This window comes from Bos taurus, chromosome 10, assembly GCF_002263795.3.
Source record: "Bos taurus isolate L1 Dominette 01449 registration number 42190680 breed Hereford chromosome 10, ARS-UCD2.0, whole genome shotgun sequence".
NCBI lineage: Eukaryota > Metazoa > Chordata > Mammalia > Artiodactyla > Bovidae > Bos > Bos taurus.
The window spans coordinates 8,818,552-8,840,000 of record NC_037337.1 but is presented as its reverse complement, the minus strand read 5'-3'; the positions used below and the strand labels follow the sequence as shown (position 1 = coordinate 8,840,000).

At 37.2% G+C, this 21,449-nt stretch overlaps 1 protein-coding gene across 2 annotated transcripts in view; it reads left to right on the top strand.

The window, feature by feature from the left end:
- The window catches only part of TBCA (tubulin folding cofactor A), an 81,102-nt gene that overhangs the window by 45,109 nt on the left and 14,544 nt on the right, over nt 1–21,449 (top strand). The window lies entirely within an intron of this gene.

Genomic DNA, 21,449 nt, shown 5'->3' with positions numbered 1-21,449 from the left:
AAAAATGCCACCCTATCCCCCACATGACTGTGCTATTTTGGAAATTTAAATTAGTAGGTATTTGTTAATGAATATCTAGAAGTCATAAATGACAAGCTTTCTGTACTCGTTTGTTCATTAACTCAAGTTTAGTTAAGGCACCAATTTTAACGTGGTTGTATTTTCTGTTGAAGTGTCTTACTTGGAAATTACTTTTTTAAAAAAATTACATTCCTATAGAGAATTTGGCCTAAAAACCTTTGAGTATTAGCTTTCAAATACTATATCTAAGTTGGAAAAATAAAACTTGTATTATGAAAAATTGGATTAGATTTTTTAAAACTTTATGACCTATTGTAATGTTACTGTATAACTTTTTAGACTAAATATTTTGCTGATAACATTATAAGATGGTGTGGCCACCTACTTTCTGATAAAACGTGAATTCAGTAATAAGCAAATTAAAATTTAAAAAGTTATGGGATAGTTATAGTGTTCATTGTCATTTATTTAATATTATTACACTAACAATAATAGTAGTGTGTTGTACTAGTAAGGTATACTAATATTAATTAAGCTATTGTTACCATGTTAAGATTTATTTTTAATATTAATATTATTTACATTGACAATGTGGCATTTTAGTAACTTCTAAAAACTGTCAACTTTGAATAGAATATTTTTGTATTTATTATAGGGTAAAAATACACTTTAGAAATTTAGAAATAGGAATTCACTTACTGTAGTCAGTATTTTGAGTATTACCTGTCTTTCATTTTGTACTCCAGAATGAATATGGAATCCAAAATGAAAGACAGGTAGTGGAGAATGGTTAACTGGATCTAAATAGGTAAATTGAAAAAAGTGTTCTGCTCAAATTAACTTAAGGCTGTGTTAAAGTTTAACATGTTTCTTTATTATAAAATTACTCAAAAGCTTTCACTATGTGAATCTTTAAGAGGAGACTAGACTATGCAACATTTCTCAAGATTATCTGTTCACAGAAACCTTTTTATTTTCACTGTATCTATTCACATCTCTTGAAACAGCATTCCTTTTTCTAATGTGAAAAGAAACAGTTGTTGCCACATTTGAAAAGTGGCAATTTGGTTATATTTACATGGGATTTCTTTGGAAGGAATGATGCTAAAGCTGAGACTCCAGTACTTTGGCCACCTCATGGGAAGAGTTGACTCATTGGAAAAGACTCTGATTCTGGGAGGGATTGGGGGCAGGAGGAGAAGGGGACGACAGAGGATGAGATGGCTGGATGGCGTCACTGACTTGATGGACGTGAGTCGGAGTGAACTCCGGGAGTTGGTAATGGACAGGGAGGGCTGGTGTGCTGCGATTCATGGGGTCGCAAAGAGTCAGACACGACTGAGCAACTGAACTGACATGATCTGTTAAAGGATAGATTTTCTCCCCTGTTGTTTATTCATCAAGTTGTATCAGACTCTTTGTGACCCCATAGACTGCAGTGCATCAGGCTTCCCTGTCCCTCACCATCTCCTGGAATTTGCCCAAGTTCACGTCCTTTGATGGGGTGATGCCATCCAACCATCTCATCCTCTGTCACCCTGTTCCCTTCCTGCCTTCATTCTTTCGTAGCATTAGGGTCTTTTCCAGCAAGTCAGCTGTTTGCATCAGGTCTGGGACTGGGACTTCAGCTTCAGCATCAGCCCTTTCTCCCCTATATAAACAAGTTTGAGCCTGCCACTGTGTCTTGCTTTAACCCCAGATGCTGTAGTTATTACTTGGGCTTTTCAGGTTGACCAGAGAAAAAGATGTTTGTTATATTCACAGGTTATCATGGTAATCTGTCCACAGAAACAGGATCCTGAAAGATTCTATCAAGTAACTCATCAGAAATAGTCCAGGAAGACTGTGTAGAATAACTTGCAAAAAGTTGTGACATTCTTAAAATGCTATAATAAGATTATTTATACATTATTTTGTTTTTGTGAGATCAAGTTAGAGGTTTTTCATGTTTTTACATGCTATTACATGTTAACACTTATTTGTGGAACCAAGAGCTAAAGGTGGAGTGCCTCCCGTTGTGAAAATGCAACATTTTAGAACAGTGTTTACTGACAAATTCAGAATCAGGATGTAAAAATGATTATTTTACTCTGAGTAAAGAAACGAAGAATAAAAGGGTGGCATATTAGAGATAATACAAATGTTTTTAAAACTGCAGACTATAATATGATACAGAGAAGAAAGATTAGGCGAGTCATTGGGAATCACTAAACTAACCTTATAATAATTAAGAAAATTTTACCATTGAATACTCAAACAGATTTGCTGCTATTGAAAATGTGTCAAATACAACTCTTATTATCAAGTACTCTTACCAATTACTTAGAAGTAGTATTTAAGCAGTTTAAGACTTAGAAATTTGACTTAGCTTTTTAAAAATGCTTTATATGTGGTAGAATACAAAATAAATATACATTGAAAGTGGAATCTTTAACATGCCAGCTTACTATACACACACACACACACCTTTTGATAGGAATATAATATGAAAATTATTTTCAACTCTTGCATAAGAATGGAAATTATTAAGTTAATTATTATTTTGTCAATCTTCTGTACAAAGGACTTAGGACCTCAATATCAGTAAATAAAAATAGAAGAAATATTCGTACATGTTTCTTCTTGAACCATTGTGACCTAATGAGCAAACCTTAGTACAACAAATTGAATAAATACATTATTGTATCAGAGTACTTTTGTATAATGCTAATAATCCCAAAGACATAAGTTCTCCTCTGGATCCTAGATCCGTACAACTGAAAAATTGGCTCCCATTTTTTTTATCAGTAGTTTGAAGAATAACCTGAATTGCTGAATCACCCAAGAATAATTACTGTAGTAAAATATCATTAAATTAAGCTTATTTTATAATCTGACAAAATTCAGGTATCCTAACTGATGTTAACTTTTATTATCTAAGAGAAGTGATAGTAATCAGTTGGCCTAAGTGATTTGCATCCAGTGATATTTTCTTTGCCCAATCATTTTAGTTATGATAACCTATATTAGTTTGGAATAACTATATAGTTCATAATCTTTCTGAATGTTTTAGGCATACTGAACTATTTCACAGAGTAGAGCAGTAGTGATGGATATTCCTTTGCTAATACTCTGGTCTTCCAGGGTCCTTCTTCAGATGCTGCCTTAAATCCCTCTTGGCCCTAAGTCGTGTATAACAATTTTGGAAGTAAATGATCAGTGATAATAATACAGATACAGTTCATCCAGTGTATGCTGTGTACCTACCATGTTTCAGGTTCCCTTCTTTCCATGCATCTCAGTTGACAGGCTTTGTTGTTTTGGTAACTGCATCACATTCTTGGCTCATATTGAGCTTGTAGACAAGTTTGCTTTTTTTCCCTGAACTACTCAGAAGCCAGGACTACCTTATCCAGTATTTGTGTGATTCTATGTTGACAGCTCAAACTGGGGAAATGGGTATTATTTTAGAGTGGGAGATGATGAAATAGTCAGTTTTCAACTTGCTTCAGTTGGTTGCTGGTGGGATGTCTAAACAGAGATGTTATAAAGACAGGATATAGGTATGGACAGAAGATAAAAAGTCAAGTGGACAGAGAGGTTTGTGATTTGAGGTAGTAATTAAAATTGTCAGTGTTTTTGTATGGAGATGAAGTATCTGTGGGAGGTGCTATTGCTTTCCCATACAGACTCAAGCAGGAGCTATCCATAATAATCTTTTTTAGCCCTTTGTTAGTAGTACACGCTTTTCAGTATCATGGACTTTTAAAGAACTGGAGGATTCGTGTAATGATTAGTTTTACATTTGTGTTTTTTTAATTATTAATTCTTATTAGTCATCAAGATTCACAGTATTGCACAAAATATAGTGATATTGATTTTGTATTTAGCATGCATCAGTTTAGCTGTTTATAAAATATCTTATTTATTAAAAATAATTAAAAATATATTTTACTTGAGTGTAACTTGAACCATCTTCAATTTAATGGGTTAATTAATGGGTACAGGAAGATGAAAAGGTAACAAATACCATCAGACTAAGCCTTAATTGTTCTTTTAGGATACCTAAGAAATTGATAACTTGTTGCTTCCAGTGGTGGGACTGAGCAACTCAGGGCATGGAGTGTGGGTGTTGGGTTGCTTTTTCACTTTGTATTGTTTTGTGTGATTCAAGGTTTGAACCATGATTGATTTTACCTTTGGAACAGGTGAGGAAATTTAAAGCTTATTTACTTTAAACATGAGATAGTATGATGTTTAAAAAGTATTGGCACTTAAAGTTAGAAGTCATAATTTCAAATCCTAATTTCACAGTTTCCTGGCCAGCTGGCCTGAAATGAGTCATTTCACCTCTTTGAAAATGAGGGTGTGATTGCTGCCCTGATCACCACTCAGGGTCCTTGTGAGTTCATTTAGTAAACGTATCTGTGAGGTGCACACTGACGGGCGCTAGTAGGAGACATCCCAGTCCTCGGGGCATCCACTTTCAAGTGCAGATGGAGATGAAATTATAGCTTATATTTTACTTATAATTTGTATAATGGAGATAAATATGCTATAAAAATTCACAGGGAAGGTCCATAGTGGCAGCTTGGGGAGCGGTAGGGTAGGGGTTAGAGTGGTCCTTATGGAAGACAAGGACATTTGAGTTAAATTTTGAAGAATGAGTTGGCCGGATGCAAGGAGAGGATGACGGAGGGAGAAAGTATTCTACCTAGAACAAGCACCATTTCCAGCCCTACCTCATTTTTTGTGTGTTTATGTGTGGCAGATTTTTGTTTTACTTATTTTTATTAAGACAGGATGCTATAGAAGAGTTCCAAGTTGTGAGTAAATATACTTTCCTTGGTGCAATATTGTTTTCCTTTATAGAGCCATTAAACATCTTGTGAAGTAGAGTGAAAGTTGCTCAGTCGTGTCTGACTCTTTACAACCTTTACAACTCTTTACAACTCTTTACAACTATAGCCTACCAGGCTCCTCTGTCCATGGGATTTCCCAAGCAAGAATACTGGAGTGGGTAGCCATTTCCTTCTCCAGGGGATCTTCCCAACCCAGGGATCGAACCCAGGCTTCTTCTGCATTACAGGCAGAGTCTTTACCATCTGAGCTACCAGGGAAGCCCAAATAAACATCTTACCCCCTTAATAGTTCATGCTACTACTAAGTCGCTTCAGTCGTGTCCAACTCTGTGCGACCCATAGATGACAGCCCAACAGGCTCCTTTGTCCCTGGGATTCTCCAGGCAAGAACACTGGAATGGGTTGCCATTTCCTTCTCCAGTGCATGAAAGTGAAAAGTGAAAGTGGAGTTGCTCAGTCGCGTCTGACTGTTAGCAACTCCATGGACTGTAGCCTACCAGGCTCCTCCGTCCCTGGGATTCTCTAGGAGTGGGTTGCCATTGCCTTCTCTGATGTCTACTAGTTCATAGACATTAATATTTAGCTACTTAATGCTCACTCTTCTGTAAGCTACAGTTCAGGGGCATTGATAATTTGCTATTTAGTCTTTAACATCCAGTATCCTCTAAGTTGGGCTTCCCAGGTGGGTCAGTGGTAAAGAATCTGCCTGCCAATGCAGGAGATGCGTGTTGGATCCCGGGGTTGGAAAGATCCCCTGGAAAAGGAAATGGCAACCCACTTTAGAGTCTTGCCTGGGAAATCCAATGGACAGAGGAGCCTGCTGGTCTGTAGTCCGTGGGGTTGCAAAAGAGTCAGACACAACTTAGCAACTAACCTCCACCATACCAACATCCTGTAAGCTATAGAAGTACTTTGTGAATTGAAAATATAATATAGATAGAATATAGTGTTATTTATTATGGATATTAGCCTCTGGTAAACACCATGATTAATAAAAATAAACACGAGTTTTTAAAATTTTATTCTGGTTTAGTTTTCTTTTGGTTGTTTTTGGCTGTGCTATGTAGCTTGAGGGATCTCAGTTCCCACAACCAGGGACTGAACCCGGGCAATGGCAGCAAAAGCCTGGAATCCTATCCACTAGTACTCCAGGTATCAGGGATTTTGCAAAAATTCATACAGAATATTTCTTAATACAGTGGAAAACATAAAATAGGGTATTGTATAGATAATTCCCTCTTTGTATTGTATTTATTTGTATTTGGGAAGAAAAAAGATGAGCTATCTCAATTTCTAAGTGAGTCATCAGTTTAGAACATACTGCTGCTGCTGCTGCTGCTAAGTTGCTTCAGTCGTGTCCGACTCTATGCAGCCCCATAGATGGCAGCCCACCAGGCTCCCCCGTCCCTGGGATTCTCCAGGCAAGAACACTGGAGTGGGTTGCCATTCCTTCTCCAACGCATGAAAGTGAAAACTGAAAGGGGAGTTGCTCAGTCGTGTCCGACTCTTCGCGACCCCATGGACTGCAGCCTACCAGGCTCCTCCGTCCATAGGATTTTCCAGGCAAGAGTACTGGAGTGGGGTGCCATTGCCTTCTCCATAGAACATACTAGTCCAAAGTAAAGAAGTGTTATTTTTATAGTTGCAGGACAGTCTTCTGTTGTTAATGACTTTATCATCTCAGATGATAGAAAATAGTAATAGAAAGTAAAAATAAAAGAAAATAAGAATAGAGAAGAAAACTATATGTGGCTTAAACTACGTTTCTTATCTTATACAATAGGAAATCTTGAAGTAAGGTGCATTCACAGTTGTTAAATCACTAGTTTAATATCATCGTCAAAGATTCAGGTTCTCTGACATCCCAGAGTGACCTGTCCGCTTAGTATGGATATCCTCATGATCCCAAGGTGGCAGGTGTCACACGTAGTTGACAATGTCTAGGGGAGAAAAGAGAATTATACCTGCTTATATCAAGATTGCCAGGAGAAATATCAATAACCTCAGATATGCAGATGACACCACCCTTATGGCAGAAAGTGAAGAGGAACTAAAAAGCCTCTTGATGAAAGTGAAAGAGGAGAGTGAAAAAGTTGGCTTAAAGTTAAACATTCAGAAAACAGATCATGGCATCTGGTCCCATCACTTCATGGAAAATAGCTGGGGAAACAGTAGAAACAGTGTCAGACTTTTTTTTTTTTGGGCTCCAAAATCACTGCAGATGGTAATTGCAGCCATGAAATTAAAAGATGCTTACTCCTTGGAAGGAAAGTTATGACCAACCTAGATAGCATATTGAAAAGCAGAGACATTACTTTGCCAACAAAGGTCTGTCTAGTCAAGGCTATGGTTTTTCCAGTGGTCGTGTATGGATGTGAGAGTTGGACTGTGAAGAAAGCTGAGCGCCAAAGAATTGATGCTTTTGAACTGTGGTGTTGGAGAAGACTCTTGAGAGTCCCTTGGACTGCAAGGAGATCCAGCCAGTCCATCCTAAAGGAGATCAGTCCTGGGTGTTCATTGGAAGGAATGATGCTAAAGCTGAAACTCCAGTACTTTGGTCACCTCGTGTGAAGAGTTGACTCATTGGAAAAGACTGATGCTGGGAGGGATTGGGGGCAGGAGGAGAAGGGGACGACAGAGGATAAGATGGCTGGATGGCATCACCAACTCAACGGACATGAGTTTGAGTGAACGCCGGCAATTGGTGATGGACAGGGAAGCCTGGCGTGCTGTGATTCATGGGGTCGCAAAGAGTTAGACACGACTGAGTGACTGAACTGAACTGAACTGATATCATATTTAGGAAGACTGACAAAATTCTCAGAAGCCCCCAGCAAAAGCTACTTTAAAAATACAAATTGAATATTTCAAACAAGTAGGAGGGCTTCCCTGGCAGCTCAGTTGGTAAAGAATCTGCTGCAATGCAGGAGACCCCGGTTCGATTCCTGGGTCAGGAAAATTCGCTGGAGAAGGGATAAGCTTCCCACTCCTGTATTCTTGGGCTTCCCTTGTGGCTCAGCCGGTAAAGAATCCACCCGCAATGTGGGAGACCTGGGTTGGGAAGATCCCCTGGAAAAGGGAAAGGCTACCCACTCCAGTATTCTGGCCTGGAGAATTCCATGGACTGTATAGTCCAAACAAATGGGACAAGACATATTTTGCTCAAAGGTCTATTTTAAAAGTTGAAAATGAGTAAATTGATTATAAATATATATAATTTAAAATATATATATATAAGATTACATTTCTTTCTCATTGTATCCTGTGCTGCTCAAAGGATACTATTCTTATAAATTAGGTTAAATTAGTTTTCTTTTTCATCAGTTGCTTCATATTATAGCTATAACTGTGTCGGGGGTAGGGTCTGGAGGGGCGTATTTTTCCTGGGGTTTCTAATTGTCTTTCATTTTTCATTCTTCTTCTTAGAGCTGTCCCTGTAAGACTCCACGCTAAGATTTTTGTTTAGAGTGAATGCTTTCCAGGCCTACGACACATTTAATATTAACACTGGGATTTTTTTTTTCCTTCATTAAACATTTGTATTAGATTGACCATGGTTTCTTTTCTTGATATTCATCTTCAGTTTGCTGCAGTACATTCAGAAAGGGGACAGAGTAGATGAATATTTGAATTTTTATACAGCAAAAAAAATTTACCTGGCCTACGACTTCTTTCATCACTTTTCCACATGACTTACTGGTTTCTTTCAGATCTTAACTCACGTATCCCGTTCTCAAAGAGGCCTTCCCCGACCATCCTGTTTTAAATTGTGAATCCCCTATTACCAGTTCTTCTTGACTGTTTTTTATCTTAGAGCAGTTTCACAGTGTAACATGCCCATATATTTTGCTTATTGTCTTTATTTTGCTGCTAAAAATGCCACAGGGTAGACAATTCTGTAGTTTTGCTCACTTGTATGTCCTTGGTACATAAAATGTCTGGAACACAGTAGCCCCCTCAGTAAGTAATTGATGGATTAGTTAGTGAATTTTCCTATCGCTATTATAGTTATAAATCTAGATTTTAAATTGTTTTCTATCAGAACTTTGAACGGATTGCTCCATTATCTTCTGATATCTAGAGTTTTAATATGAAATACAGAATTTTTATAGGTGACCTATTTCTTCTGCTTTTGAAAGCTTCGTGTTTTTGGATCTCTGGAAAATTTCAACAGTGTACATAAACATGAGATTTTGTCGCTGATTCTAGCTGGCACTTAGGAACCCCTTCCAATTAAGATTGTTGTTTTTTATAGCTCTGGGAAAAGGTATTCTTTTATTATTATTAAAGTATAGTTGATTTACAGTGCTGTGTTAGTTTCAGGTATACAGCAAAGTGATCTGGTTACATACATGCTTTTTGCAGTTATTTTCCATTACATGGTATTACACAGTACTGAATATAGTTCCCATGCTATACAGTAAATCCTCATTTATTTTATGTTGTGTGTATTTGTTGATCCCACACTCCCAATTTATCCCTGCCCCAATTCTTCCCCTGATTTTCTACTGTATCACTATTTACAACTCTTGTTGGTTATTAGGTTTATCTTCTTTTCCCTTGATGTTCATTTTCCTTATTTTTCTCTTTTTAATTTTAAATCTCTTTAATATAGGTTTTGATATGCTTATTGATATTTAAACAGTGAAATCTGGCATGCTATTTTCTTTGACTATGATGAAATAACAAGTAGTAAGCTAAGATACGATAGATTGATTTAATATTGGTATTTTGTTTATGACTACTAATAAGATAGTTTATTGTATCAGTAGGAAAAGGAAGTATTCATCAGTAAATGATCACTAGTTTACTAGAAAGGGGTTAAGTTTAATTTCTCCTCAGGTAATATATATTTTAAATATTATATAATAAGAAAATATTACATATCTATAAAATTTATGAGCAGGGATGTTCATCACAGTATTATTTATATGGAGATGGACTAGATGTCTAACAGCATACTACTTTATTTAATAAGCTTTCGTACTGGTATTATGGAATGCTTTGCAGCCACTAACAGCTGTATTTTTAAAGAATGTTTAATGTCATTGAAAATGAGATACTTTCCCAATTATCCATCTATTTATTTATTTACAGTTGACCCTTGAACAACATGAGTTTGAAATGTGTAGGTCCACTTATATGTGGATTTTTTTTTTTAATGTAGTTTTACAAATACATATTTTTGATACATGGTTAAATTTGATTATGTGGAACCAGATACAAAGGGTTGACTATAAAGATACATATGGACTTTTAGTGTGAAGAGGATCAGCACCCCTTAACTCCAGAGTTATTCAAGGATCAACTGTGTGTGTGTATAATATAAATTTTCAAACATACGTGTTTAAAAACGAGTGAAAAATATTCAAAACGTTAATACAGGTTTCATAACCCTTTATATAAAACTGTTGGACCCATATGTATTTCCGAATTCCAAGTTTTTTAGATTTTAGGACTATGATATATGTATTTACAAAGTAGCATCTAGAGAACTATTCTGTAATCAAGCAAATTCACATTTCTACAGTGGAACATGTGATTGTTCACATTAGGTAGGATACCTAGAATCTATAAATATTTTCATGTCGGTTGAGGTCACATTTTGCTGATAAATGAATTTAACCCTAACTTAATTCTTAAGTTACAGTTTTTAAAAAATGTTTTTGGAATTTTAGATTTATGTGCATTTTGGATCAATAGTAGTTACTTTGGGCAATGAGATTATGAATGATTTTAAAATTTTGTTCTTTGTAATTTTTCAAATGTTTCTGTATTTATAGGAACATATGCATAAGTATGTTTCAAAAAAAATTTTAGTAATTTAAAAATTATGACTATATATACTTGATTTTTCTTATTAAATCTTAGCCTCTCCTAGAGAAGAGTCCAATTTACCAGGAGCTATTCATTCATAGATTTAGCTATACTATTTTAATAAACATAGATAATTTCATAAGTTTATGGGAAATTAATATTTCAAACATAATACCATTTCACTCTCTTTTATCAGAAATTTAATAACTCATACAACTCCAGTTGTTTAACAGGATGCCAAGGAGAAGTAGGAAATTTTACATATTGCAGACTGGGTATCAGATGATACTACCATTTTGGGAAGCAATTTGGCCATATCTAGTAAAGTTGAAATTGTGTATATACTCTCTAAAACCACTTCCATGCCATGTGACTTGTCATCAATACATTGATTTATACTGTTTGAAAGTGGAACTTTTTCAGTTTCTCTTGCATCTTGCTTTAACATTTTATTTATTGTAATTTTACATACTGGTATTACTGGGTTCTCACTGTAAATTTTTTTTTCTTTTGAGGGGGCCGTATTTTTGCTATTTGATAACTTGCTTCCTGAGCCTTTTCACAATATGGCTTCTCTTTAAACAAAAACTTAACTTTTGCTTCTTTTGATATTCTAATAGTCATATGAATATTTAGCACCTTTACTTGTCAAATGTGATATGTAGTTGAGTGTCTTCAATTTTGCAAAGGCCATGGCTGCTGTTTTCCACAGACAACCACATGGAATAGGATGACTAGGACTACCAACCAGAATTGTCAGTGGATCTAGGCAGAAAACGAAGAACTAAAGACCCTCTTGATGAAAGTCAAAGAGGAGAGTGAAGAAGTTGGCTTAAAACTCAACATTCAAAAAACTAAGATCATGGCATCTGGTCCCATCACTTCATGGCAAATAGATGGGGAAACAATGGAAACAGTGAGAGACTTTATTTTGGGGGGCTCCCAACTCACTGCAGATGGTGACTGCAGCCATGAAATTAAAAGACTTTTTGCTCCTTGGAAGAAAAGTTATGACCAACCTTGACAGCATATTAAAAAGCAGAGACATTACTTTGCCAACAAATGTCCGTAGTCATGTATGGATTTGAGAGTTGGACTGTAAAGAAAGCTGAGTGCTGAAGAATTGATACTTTTAAACTGTGGTGTTGGCACAGACTCTTGAGAATCTCTTGGACTGCAAGGAGATCCAACCAGTCCATCCTACAGGAAATCAGTCCTGAACATTCATTGGAAGAACTGATGCTGCAGCTGCAACTCCAATACTTTGGCCACCTGATACGAAGAACTGACTGAATTGAAAAGCCCCTGATGCTGGGAAAGATTGAAGGCGGGAGGAGAAGGGGACAACGGAGGATGAGATGGTTGGATGGAGTCACCAACATGATGGACATGAGTTTGAGTAGGCTCTTGGAGTTGGTGATGGACAGGGAAACCTGGCAAGCTGCAGTCCATGGGGTCGCAAAGAGACACCACTGAGTGACTGAACTGAGGCATAGAAGTTATCTCTTTCATTGTATACTTTCTCAAAAATCACTGTATTTGTCTTCTGAAATTTTGTGAGTCACTTTTGTTCCACTTCAGAATTGTCTTATATATCTCTTTAAATTGAAAATGTTAAAAGACAGTGGTGAGATTTTTAGACTCAACTTTTTATTCCTTCAACAAACGTTGAGTGTCTGTGCTGTGCTGTACTAAGTTGCTTCAGTCATGTCTGACTCTTTATGATCCCAGGAACTGTAGCCTGCCAGGCTCCTCTGTTCATGAGTTCTCCAGGCAAGAATACTAGAGTGGGTTGCCATTTCCTCCTCCAGGGGACCTTCCCAACCCAGGGATCAAACGCATATCTCTTATGTCTCCTGCACTGGCAGGTGGGTTCTTTACCACCAGCACCACCTGGGAAGCTCCCATTGAGTATCTACTGTGTCAGTTACAGATCAGGAACAGAGTACACATACAGCCTAATCCCATCCTCAAGGAATTTAAGACCTAACAGGTAAGACTTGGTTTTAGTGTAGTATGGTACATGCTGAGATAGTTAAGTAGGGGTTGGATAGAGTTGAGGTCTCGAAATCAGCGGTCAGCAACCCTTTTTTGTAAAGGACCAAGAAATGTATATTTTAGACTTTGGGAGCCATATTTGTCACAACTGCTCATCTCTGCTGTCATTATGTGAAAACAGCTATAAAGGATACGTAAATGAGTGAGTGTGGCTGTGTTCCAGTAAAACGTTATTTATGGGCACTGAAATTTGAATTCCTGTGATTTTAACATGTCACATTTTTTTTTTTAGTTTTTAACCTTTTAAAAATATGAAAACTGTATTATACTGTCAGACCATACAAAGACAGATGGCAGGCCAAATTCAGCTCATTGGCCATAGCTTGCCAACCCTTATTTTATACCTTAGAATTACAGAATATTATTGAATGTGGTTCTTTCTGATAGCTTATCCAGTCCTAGCTACTTTTATTTACTAGAGGAGTTTACTAACCTGTCATCTTAAGGAATATTGAAAGTGTCATTGCTAATCCCAGTGGTTTCTGATTATCCCTGATATTCTGAATACTAATTGTGATTCTGTTAAGATAATAAAAGCAACAATAATAATCTGTTACACTGATGATATGCATGTTTCCCAGCACACATGTTCTAAACTTCGTTGCTTACAGGGTCAAGTGTAAGGCTTGGGTGTTTGAGAAACAGGGAGTTGTGTGCATTGTGGAGTTGTGGGGCAGCTGAATAGCAGCACATGTGAAACAGCACCTCATCTGGTACGGGCAGCAGCCTTTGCTTAGTTCCGTCCAGCAGTATGAATGCAGCCCTGATATTCCCTGATGAAAAATATCCAAGAGAAGCCAGAAATCCAGACTTAAATCTCCCAGTTGTTTAATTTGGTGGCAGATATGTTTGGGGTTCTTTTTTCATTCTTTCTGTGAATAAAATTAAACCCTCTTTAGGTCTCATTTCAGCAACTGGCCATCTGTGTCCTAGCAAGTTTCATTTTCTGTTTCAAAGGAACTTTTAGAGAAGTATCTATAGTGATACACATTAATGATTTTATTTTGAAATTTTAAATCTCAAAATATTTTTATCTTAATACTGAAAATTATTATTAAAGCAGTTTTAATCTATAAGTCAAATGCAGATTTCTGTACATGCTTTTCACATGTTCAGCTGTTGTTAAGTCTAGGTCTGAATATATCCACTACTTGCAGCTGTCTCCTATAGCTGAATTTATGGTCACAAGCTTTTTTTCTTTTTCTTTTTGTTAATATCTTTATTGTGATGTAACTCATATACCTTATAAATCACCCACTGTACAGTCTTTCTTTTTAGTATATTTACAAAATTGTGCAACTGTCACCACAGTCATTTTTAAAACTTTTTTTTTTTAATCTATTTTGGCTGCGCTGGGTCTTAGTTGCAGCACACGGATATTTGGTCTTCATTGTGGCATGTGGAGTCTTTCTTTAGTTGTGGCCTGTGGATCTAGTTCCCTGACCAAGCATTGAACCCAAGCCCCCTGCACTGACAGCGGGGAGATTTAGCCACTGGACCAGCAGGGATTAGATCTGATAGAGTGCCTGAAGAACTATGGATGGATTTGTGACTTTGTACAGGAGGCAGGGATCAAGACCGTCCCCCCCCAAAAAAGGCAAAATGGTTGTCTGAGGAGAACTTACAAATAGGTATGAAAAGGAGAGAGGTGAAGGGCAAAGGAAAAAAGGAAAGATATAAACATTTGAATGCAGAGTTCCAAAGAATAGCAAGGAGAGATAAGAAAGACTTTCACAGTGATCAGTGCAAAGAAATAGAGGAAAACAATAGAATGGGAAAGACTAGAGATCTCTTCAAGAAACTTAGAACTACCAAGGGAACGTTTCATGCACAGATGGACACAATAAAGGACATAAATGGTATGGACCTAACAGAAGCAGAAGATATTAAGAAGAGGTGGAAAGAATACACAGAAGAACTGTACAAAAAAGATCTTCGCAACCCAGATAATCACGATGGTGTGATCACTCACCTAGGGCCAGACATCCTGGAATGAAGTCAAGTGGGCCTTAGGAAGCATCACTACGAACAAAGCTAGTGGAGGTGATGGAATTCCAGTTGAGCTATTTCAAATCCTGAAAGATTATGCCGTGAAAGTGCTGCACTCAGTATGCCAGCAACTTTGGAAAACTCAGCAGTGGCCACAGGACTGGAAAAGGTCAGTTTTCATTCCAGTCCCAAACAAAGGCAGTACCAAAGAATGCTCAAAACTACCGCACAATTGCACTCATCTCACACACCAGTAAAGTAATGCTCAAAATTCTCCAAGGCAGGCTTCAACAGTACGTGAACTGTGAACTTCAAGATGTTCAAGTTGGATTTAGAAAAGGCAGAGGAACCAGAGATCAAATTGCCAACACCTGTTGGATCATCGAAAAAGCAAGAGAGTTTCAGACAAACATCTATTTCTGCTTTATTGACTATGCCAAAGCCTTTGACTATTTGGATCACAATAAACTGTGGAAAATTCTGAAAGAGATGGGACTAGCAGACCACCTGACCTGCCTCCTGAGAAATCTGTGTGTAGGTCAGGAAGCAACAGTTAGAACTGGACATGGAACAACAGACTGGTTCCTAATCGGGAAAGCAGTATGTCAAGGCTGTATATTGTCATCCTGCTTATTTAACTTATATTCAGAGTACATCATGAGAAATGCCGGGCTGGATGAAGCATGAGCTGAAATCAAGATTGCCAGGAGAAATGTCAATAACTTCAGATGTGCAGATGACACCACCCTTATGGCAGAAAGCAAAGAAGAACTAAGGAGCCTCTTGATGAAAGTGAAAGAGGAGAGTCAAAAAGTTGGCTTAAAACTCAACATTCAGAAAACTATGATCATGGCATCTGGTCCCATCACTTCATGGCAAATAGATGGGGAAACAATGGAAATAGAGATTTTATTTTAGGGGGCTCCAGAATCGCTGCAAATGGTGACTGCAGCCATGAAATTAAAAGACGCTTGCTCCTTGGAAGAAAAGTTATGACCAACCTTGACAGCATATTAAAAAGCAGAGACATTACTTTGCCAACAAAGGTCTGTCTAGTCAAAGCTTTGATTTTTCCAGTAGTCATATATGGATGTGAGAGTTGGACTGTAAAGAAAACTGAGCACCAAAGAATTGATGCTTTTGAACTGTGGTGTTGGAGAAGACTATATGAGAGTCCTTTGGATAGCAAGGAGATCCAACCAGCCCATCCTAAAGGAAATGAGTCCTGAATATTTGTTGGAAGAACTTATGCTGAAGCTGAAACTCCAATACTTTGGCCACCTGATATAAAGAGCTGACTCATTTGAAAAGACCCTGATGCTGGGAGAGATTGAACGTGGGAGGAGAAGGGGACGACAGAGGATGAGATGGTTGGATGGTGTCACCAACTCAATGGACATGAGTCTGAGTAAACTCCGGGAGTTGGTGATGGACAGGGAGGCCTGGCGTTCTGCAGTCCATGGGTTGGCAAAGAGTTGGACACGACTGAGCGACTGAACTGAACTGAACTGAACTGAACCACCAGAGAAGTCCCTGGAAGATTTTTATTACCACCAAACCCTTCAGCTCTTACCATCCTATTTCCCCCATCCTTGTTGTTGTTTTAGTCCCTAAGTGGTGTCCAACTCTTTGCAAGCCCATCATCTATATCCCTCCAGGCTCCTTTGTCCATGAGATTTTCCCAGGCAAGGTTACTAGAGTGGGTTGCCATTTCCTTCTGCAGACAGTCTTCTCCATCGAGGAATCAAACCCTCATCTCCTGGATTGTCAGATAAATTCTTTACCACTGAGTCACCAGGGAAGACCCATCCCCCATCCCAGGCAATCTCTGTTGTTTACCTTCTGTTTCTGTAGATTTACCTATACTCTAAATAGAATCATAAAATATGTGGCCTTTATGGGTGGCTTCTTTCATTTAGCATAATGTTTTTAATGTCCATCCAGATTATAACATGATCCAGTAATTCGTTTTTTGTATGCTATTATTCCATTGTATGGTATACCATGTATTGTTTGTCCATTCATCAGTTCATGGACTGTTGAGTTGTTTCCACTTTTTACCTGTGCATGCATAATGCTGCACTGAGCGTTCATGTACAAGTTTTCATGTAGACATCTGTTTTCATTTCTGTTGGGTATGTACTTAGGAATGGAATTCCTGAGATATGTGGTAACTCTGTATTTAACTTTTTGAGGAATGGCCAAGCTTCCAAAGCAGTTGTACCAGTTTACATTTCCACTGGCAGTGTTTGATGGCTTCCGTTTTTCTACATTCTTGTTAACAACAGTTGTTATTATCTGACTTTTTTACTATGAATTTCCTAATGGGTGTGAAGTGCTATCTCGCTATGGTTTTGATTTGTATTTCTCTGATGACTGATGATGTTGAGCATCTTTCCATTTGCTGATTGGGCACCTGTATATCGTCTTTAAAGAAATGTCTATTCAGCTTGCCTATTTTTTAATTGGATTTTTTAAAACTTTTTTAAATTAATGAGTTGTAGAAGTTCTTTATATATTCCAGATACAGGTGTCTTATCCAGTATATGCTTTGCAGATATTTTCTCCCATTCTGTGGTTGTCTTTGCACTTGCCTGATAGTCTTTTGAAGCACAAAATTTTTTGATCTTGATGAAGGTCAGCGCTTTTTTTTTTTTTGCCACTTTAGTTTTTAATTGAAGGATAATTGCTTTATAGAATTTTGTTGTTTTCTGTCATACATCAACAAGAATCATCATAGGTACACCCATGTCCCCTCCCTCCTGAACTTCCCTCCCAGCTCCCTCCCCACCCTACCCTTCTAGATTGTCACAGAGCCCCTGATGAGTTCCCTGAGTCATACAGCAAATTCCCACTGGCTGTCTGTTTTACATATGGTAATGTAAATTTCCATGTTACTCTCCATACATCTCACCCTCTCCATACATCTCACCCTCTCCTCCCTTCTCCTCCCTGTGTCCATAGGTCTATTCTCCATGTCTGTTTCTCCATTGCTGCCCTGCAGATAAATTCATCAGTACTGTCTTTCTAGGTTTCACCTATATGAGTCCGTGGGGTTGCACGACTGAAACGACTGAGCGTGGCATACGATGTTTATATTTCTTGTTCTGACCTACTTCACTCTGTATAATAGGCTCTAGGTTCGTCCACCTTGTTAGAACTGACTCAAATGGCTGTAATATTTCATTTTATATATGTACCACAGCTTCTTTATCCACTCATGTGTCAGTGGACATCTTGGTTGCTTCCACATTCTAGCTATTGTAAATAGTGCTGCAGTGAAAATTGGGGTACATGTGTCTTTTTCAATTTTGTTTTCCTCAGGGTGTATGCCTAGGAGTGGGATTGCTGGGTCATACGGTGGTTTTATTCCTAGTTTTTAAGGGATCTCCATACCGTCCTCCATAGTGGCTGTATCAGTTTACATTCTCACCAGCAGTTCTCCACACCCTCTCCAGCATTGATTGTAGGCATTTTTATGATGTCCATTCTGACCAGTGTGAGGTGGTATCTCATTGTAGTTTTGATTTGCATTTCTCTAATAATGAGTGATGTTGAGCCTCTTTTCATGTGTTTGTTAGCCATCTGTACGTCTTCTTTGGAGAAATGTCTTTTTAGGTCTTTTCCCCACATTTTGATTGGATTGTTTGTTTTTCTGGTGTTGAGTTGTATGAGCTGCTTGTATATTTTGGAAATTAATTCTTTGTCAGTTGTTTCCTTTGCTATTATTTTCTCCCATTTTGAGGGTTGTCTTTTCACCTTGTTGGTCATTTCCTTTGTTGTGCAAAAAGGTTTTACATTTAATTAGGTCCCACTTGTTTATTTTTGTTTTTATTTCCATTACTCTAGGAGGTGGGTCATAGAAGGTCTTGCTTTGATTTATGTCATTGAGTTTTCTGCCTGTGTTTTCCTCTAGGTGTTTTATAGTTTCTGGTCTTACATTAGTTCTTTAATCCGTTTTGAGTTTATCTTTGTATATGGCATTATGAAGTGTTCTGATTTCATTCTTTGGCGTGTAGCTGTCCAGTTTTCCCCACATAACTTACTGAAGAAGCTATGTTTGCTGCGTTGTATAGTCTTGCCTCTTTTGTCACAAATAAGTTACCTATAGGTGCATGGGTTTAAGGTCAGCATTTTTGTTTCTTGTGCTTTTGGTGTCATATGTAAAGCTCCAAATCCAAAGTCATCAAGATTTACCTACATTTTTCTTTCAAAACTTTTTATAACTTTTGCTTTTTATATTGATCCATTTTGAGTTAATTTTTGTATGTGGTAAGGGGAAGGAGGTAGAAATCATATGCTTTTAACCTCAAAAATCAAGCCAAAGGTAAAATGTCTGAAAATACTAATAAATAAATACACAAATGTGGCAGGAGACACATGAAACAAGACTGCCAAATTGTTAATAAATGTTAAGATGGGGTGATGATGTTAATAAATATTAAGACGGAGTGATGAATATGACTGACCTACATATTTAAAATGACTTTATGTCCGTACATAGACAGTTAAATGGTTTGTTCTCATTTGGTTATTATTACCCTGATAGCTGTCATTTCTTAAAATGTCTCCTTATGTATGTCCTTTTCTATTGCTTTTTTATGTATTTATTTTGCTTTTATATATTTATTTATCTAACTGGTAAAAGTGATCAAATTTTGAACTTGCTGTGTTTCTCTGTACATGTGGGTTTGTAAGGCTAATAAACATTTTCAGTTAATTATGCCTTTAAAATATAATAAGTTATGGCTTTATATTTATTTGTACTTACTTTAATAGCATTTGAAAACTAGCAAAAGAGATCAGTGTTTAGAGAAGTACAGCTATTAGATATATTTTGGTATCTTTCTAATTGAATTTTGCTTTATTCCAGAAAATTTAGAAAATATAGCTAAAGGAAAAACTAGCAGACTTTAAAATAATTTAAAATTGTGCCACTCAGAAATTAATTATAAGCATCTAATTTTTTAAATAAAAGTAATACTTACATATGGGGGGAAAAACCCTGAAACTTTTATTGAGAGGCATAAAATGAAAGCTTATTTACCTTCCAGCTGACCACCCCTACCCCACATCACTAGGGCTTTTCTTCTCAGGTAACCACAAATAAAGAGTTGCCCAGGTATCCTTTGTTACTTGTTATTTGAGAATCTTTTGTTGTTTGTTTATATTCATGGCAGCGTAAAATTTATGCCTATTTGGTACTTTTTTTTTTTCACTTTGAGATATGTCAGGATGAGGATTTAAAGGTCACATTCTACTATAAATACTGTTAACATTTTGTTATATTTCTTTCCATCTATATTGCTAATGCATGATCATGAAGGACAAAGATGAGCCTTGCTTGTACAACTCAAAATTCCGAACTGGAACATTTTAGTGTTTTAATATTTAGTATGCATTTTATGTGGTGATTTAAATCCAGACTTTAAATCTAACTTTAAAACCTTCTAGATAGTATGACAAAAGATTTTTTAGATTTGTGAACTTATTTTAATTCTGTTAGAATATGAAAATTGTATCATTTTTTGAAATACATTTAATCTTCCTTTCAAATGATTAGACAGAAGCTATGCTCTAGTTTGATTTTAAAATTCCTTCCCAGAACATAGTTCTAGAAGTAAGTTATCAAGCCAAGGGGAGAAAGCTGCTTTTAATAGGTATGGAACTGTGAACGTTTTTTCCCTCTGTTCCTAAGATAATATGTATATAGGTATATTAGTGTTTTCTTGAACTGCACTTTTCTTTTACATTAAAAGTTTGATTAACGAGAACTAGGGGAGAGTGCACTATTATGATTAATTGAATTTTGATTATCTGAGGGATAATCAGTAGAACTTTGTATTGCTCTGTTCTTTATTGTCAAAAATCTTCCTGATCTCTATCAATACCTTTTCCTGCTTTAATAAATACTTGTTTCCACTGCTTGTCTGTGCAAGAACCATATCTAAATTATATATCCCAGTCCCTCACACAAAGAAGATCAGATGTAAAATTAAGTACATGACAAATACTTTTTAAAGATTTTGTTGTTGAAAATAATTTAATCTTTCTTTCTTTGGGATTTGGCATGCAATATTCTGACTCCTTTCCCAACAAACTGAGCTTTTACCATTATGTTGTTTCAGGTACGTGTGTAAAAGTTTGGATCGGTTCAGTTTAGTTCAGTTCAGTCGCTCAGTCACGTCCGACTCTTTGCGACCCCATGAATCGCAGCACACCAGGCCTCCCTGTCCATCACCAACTCCTGGAGTTTACTCAGACTGATGTGCATGGAATTGGTGATGCCATCCAGCCATCTCATCCTCTGTCATCCCCTTCTCCTCCTGCCCTCAATCCCTCCCAGCATCAGAGTCTTTTCCAATGAGTCAACTCTTCGCATGAGGTGGCCAAAGTACTGGAGTTTCAGCTTTAGCATCAGTCCTTCCAATGAACACCCAGGACCCATCTCCTGTAGAATGAACTGGTTGGATCTCCTAAGGGACTCTCAAGAGTCTTCTCCAACACCACAGTTCAAAAGCATCAATTCTTTGGTGCTCAGCTTTCTTCACAGTCCAACTCTCACATCCGTACATGACCACTGGAAAAACCATAGCCTTGAGTAGAGCCATAGACGGCCCCAAATAGTCAATAATATGGTACTGGCCCTAAAACAGACACTTAGATCCATGGAACAAAACAGAAGTCCAGAAATGAACCCACACTCATATGGTCAATTAATCT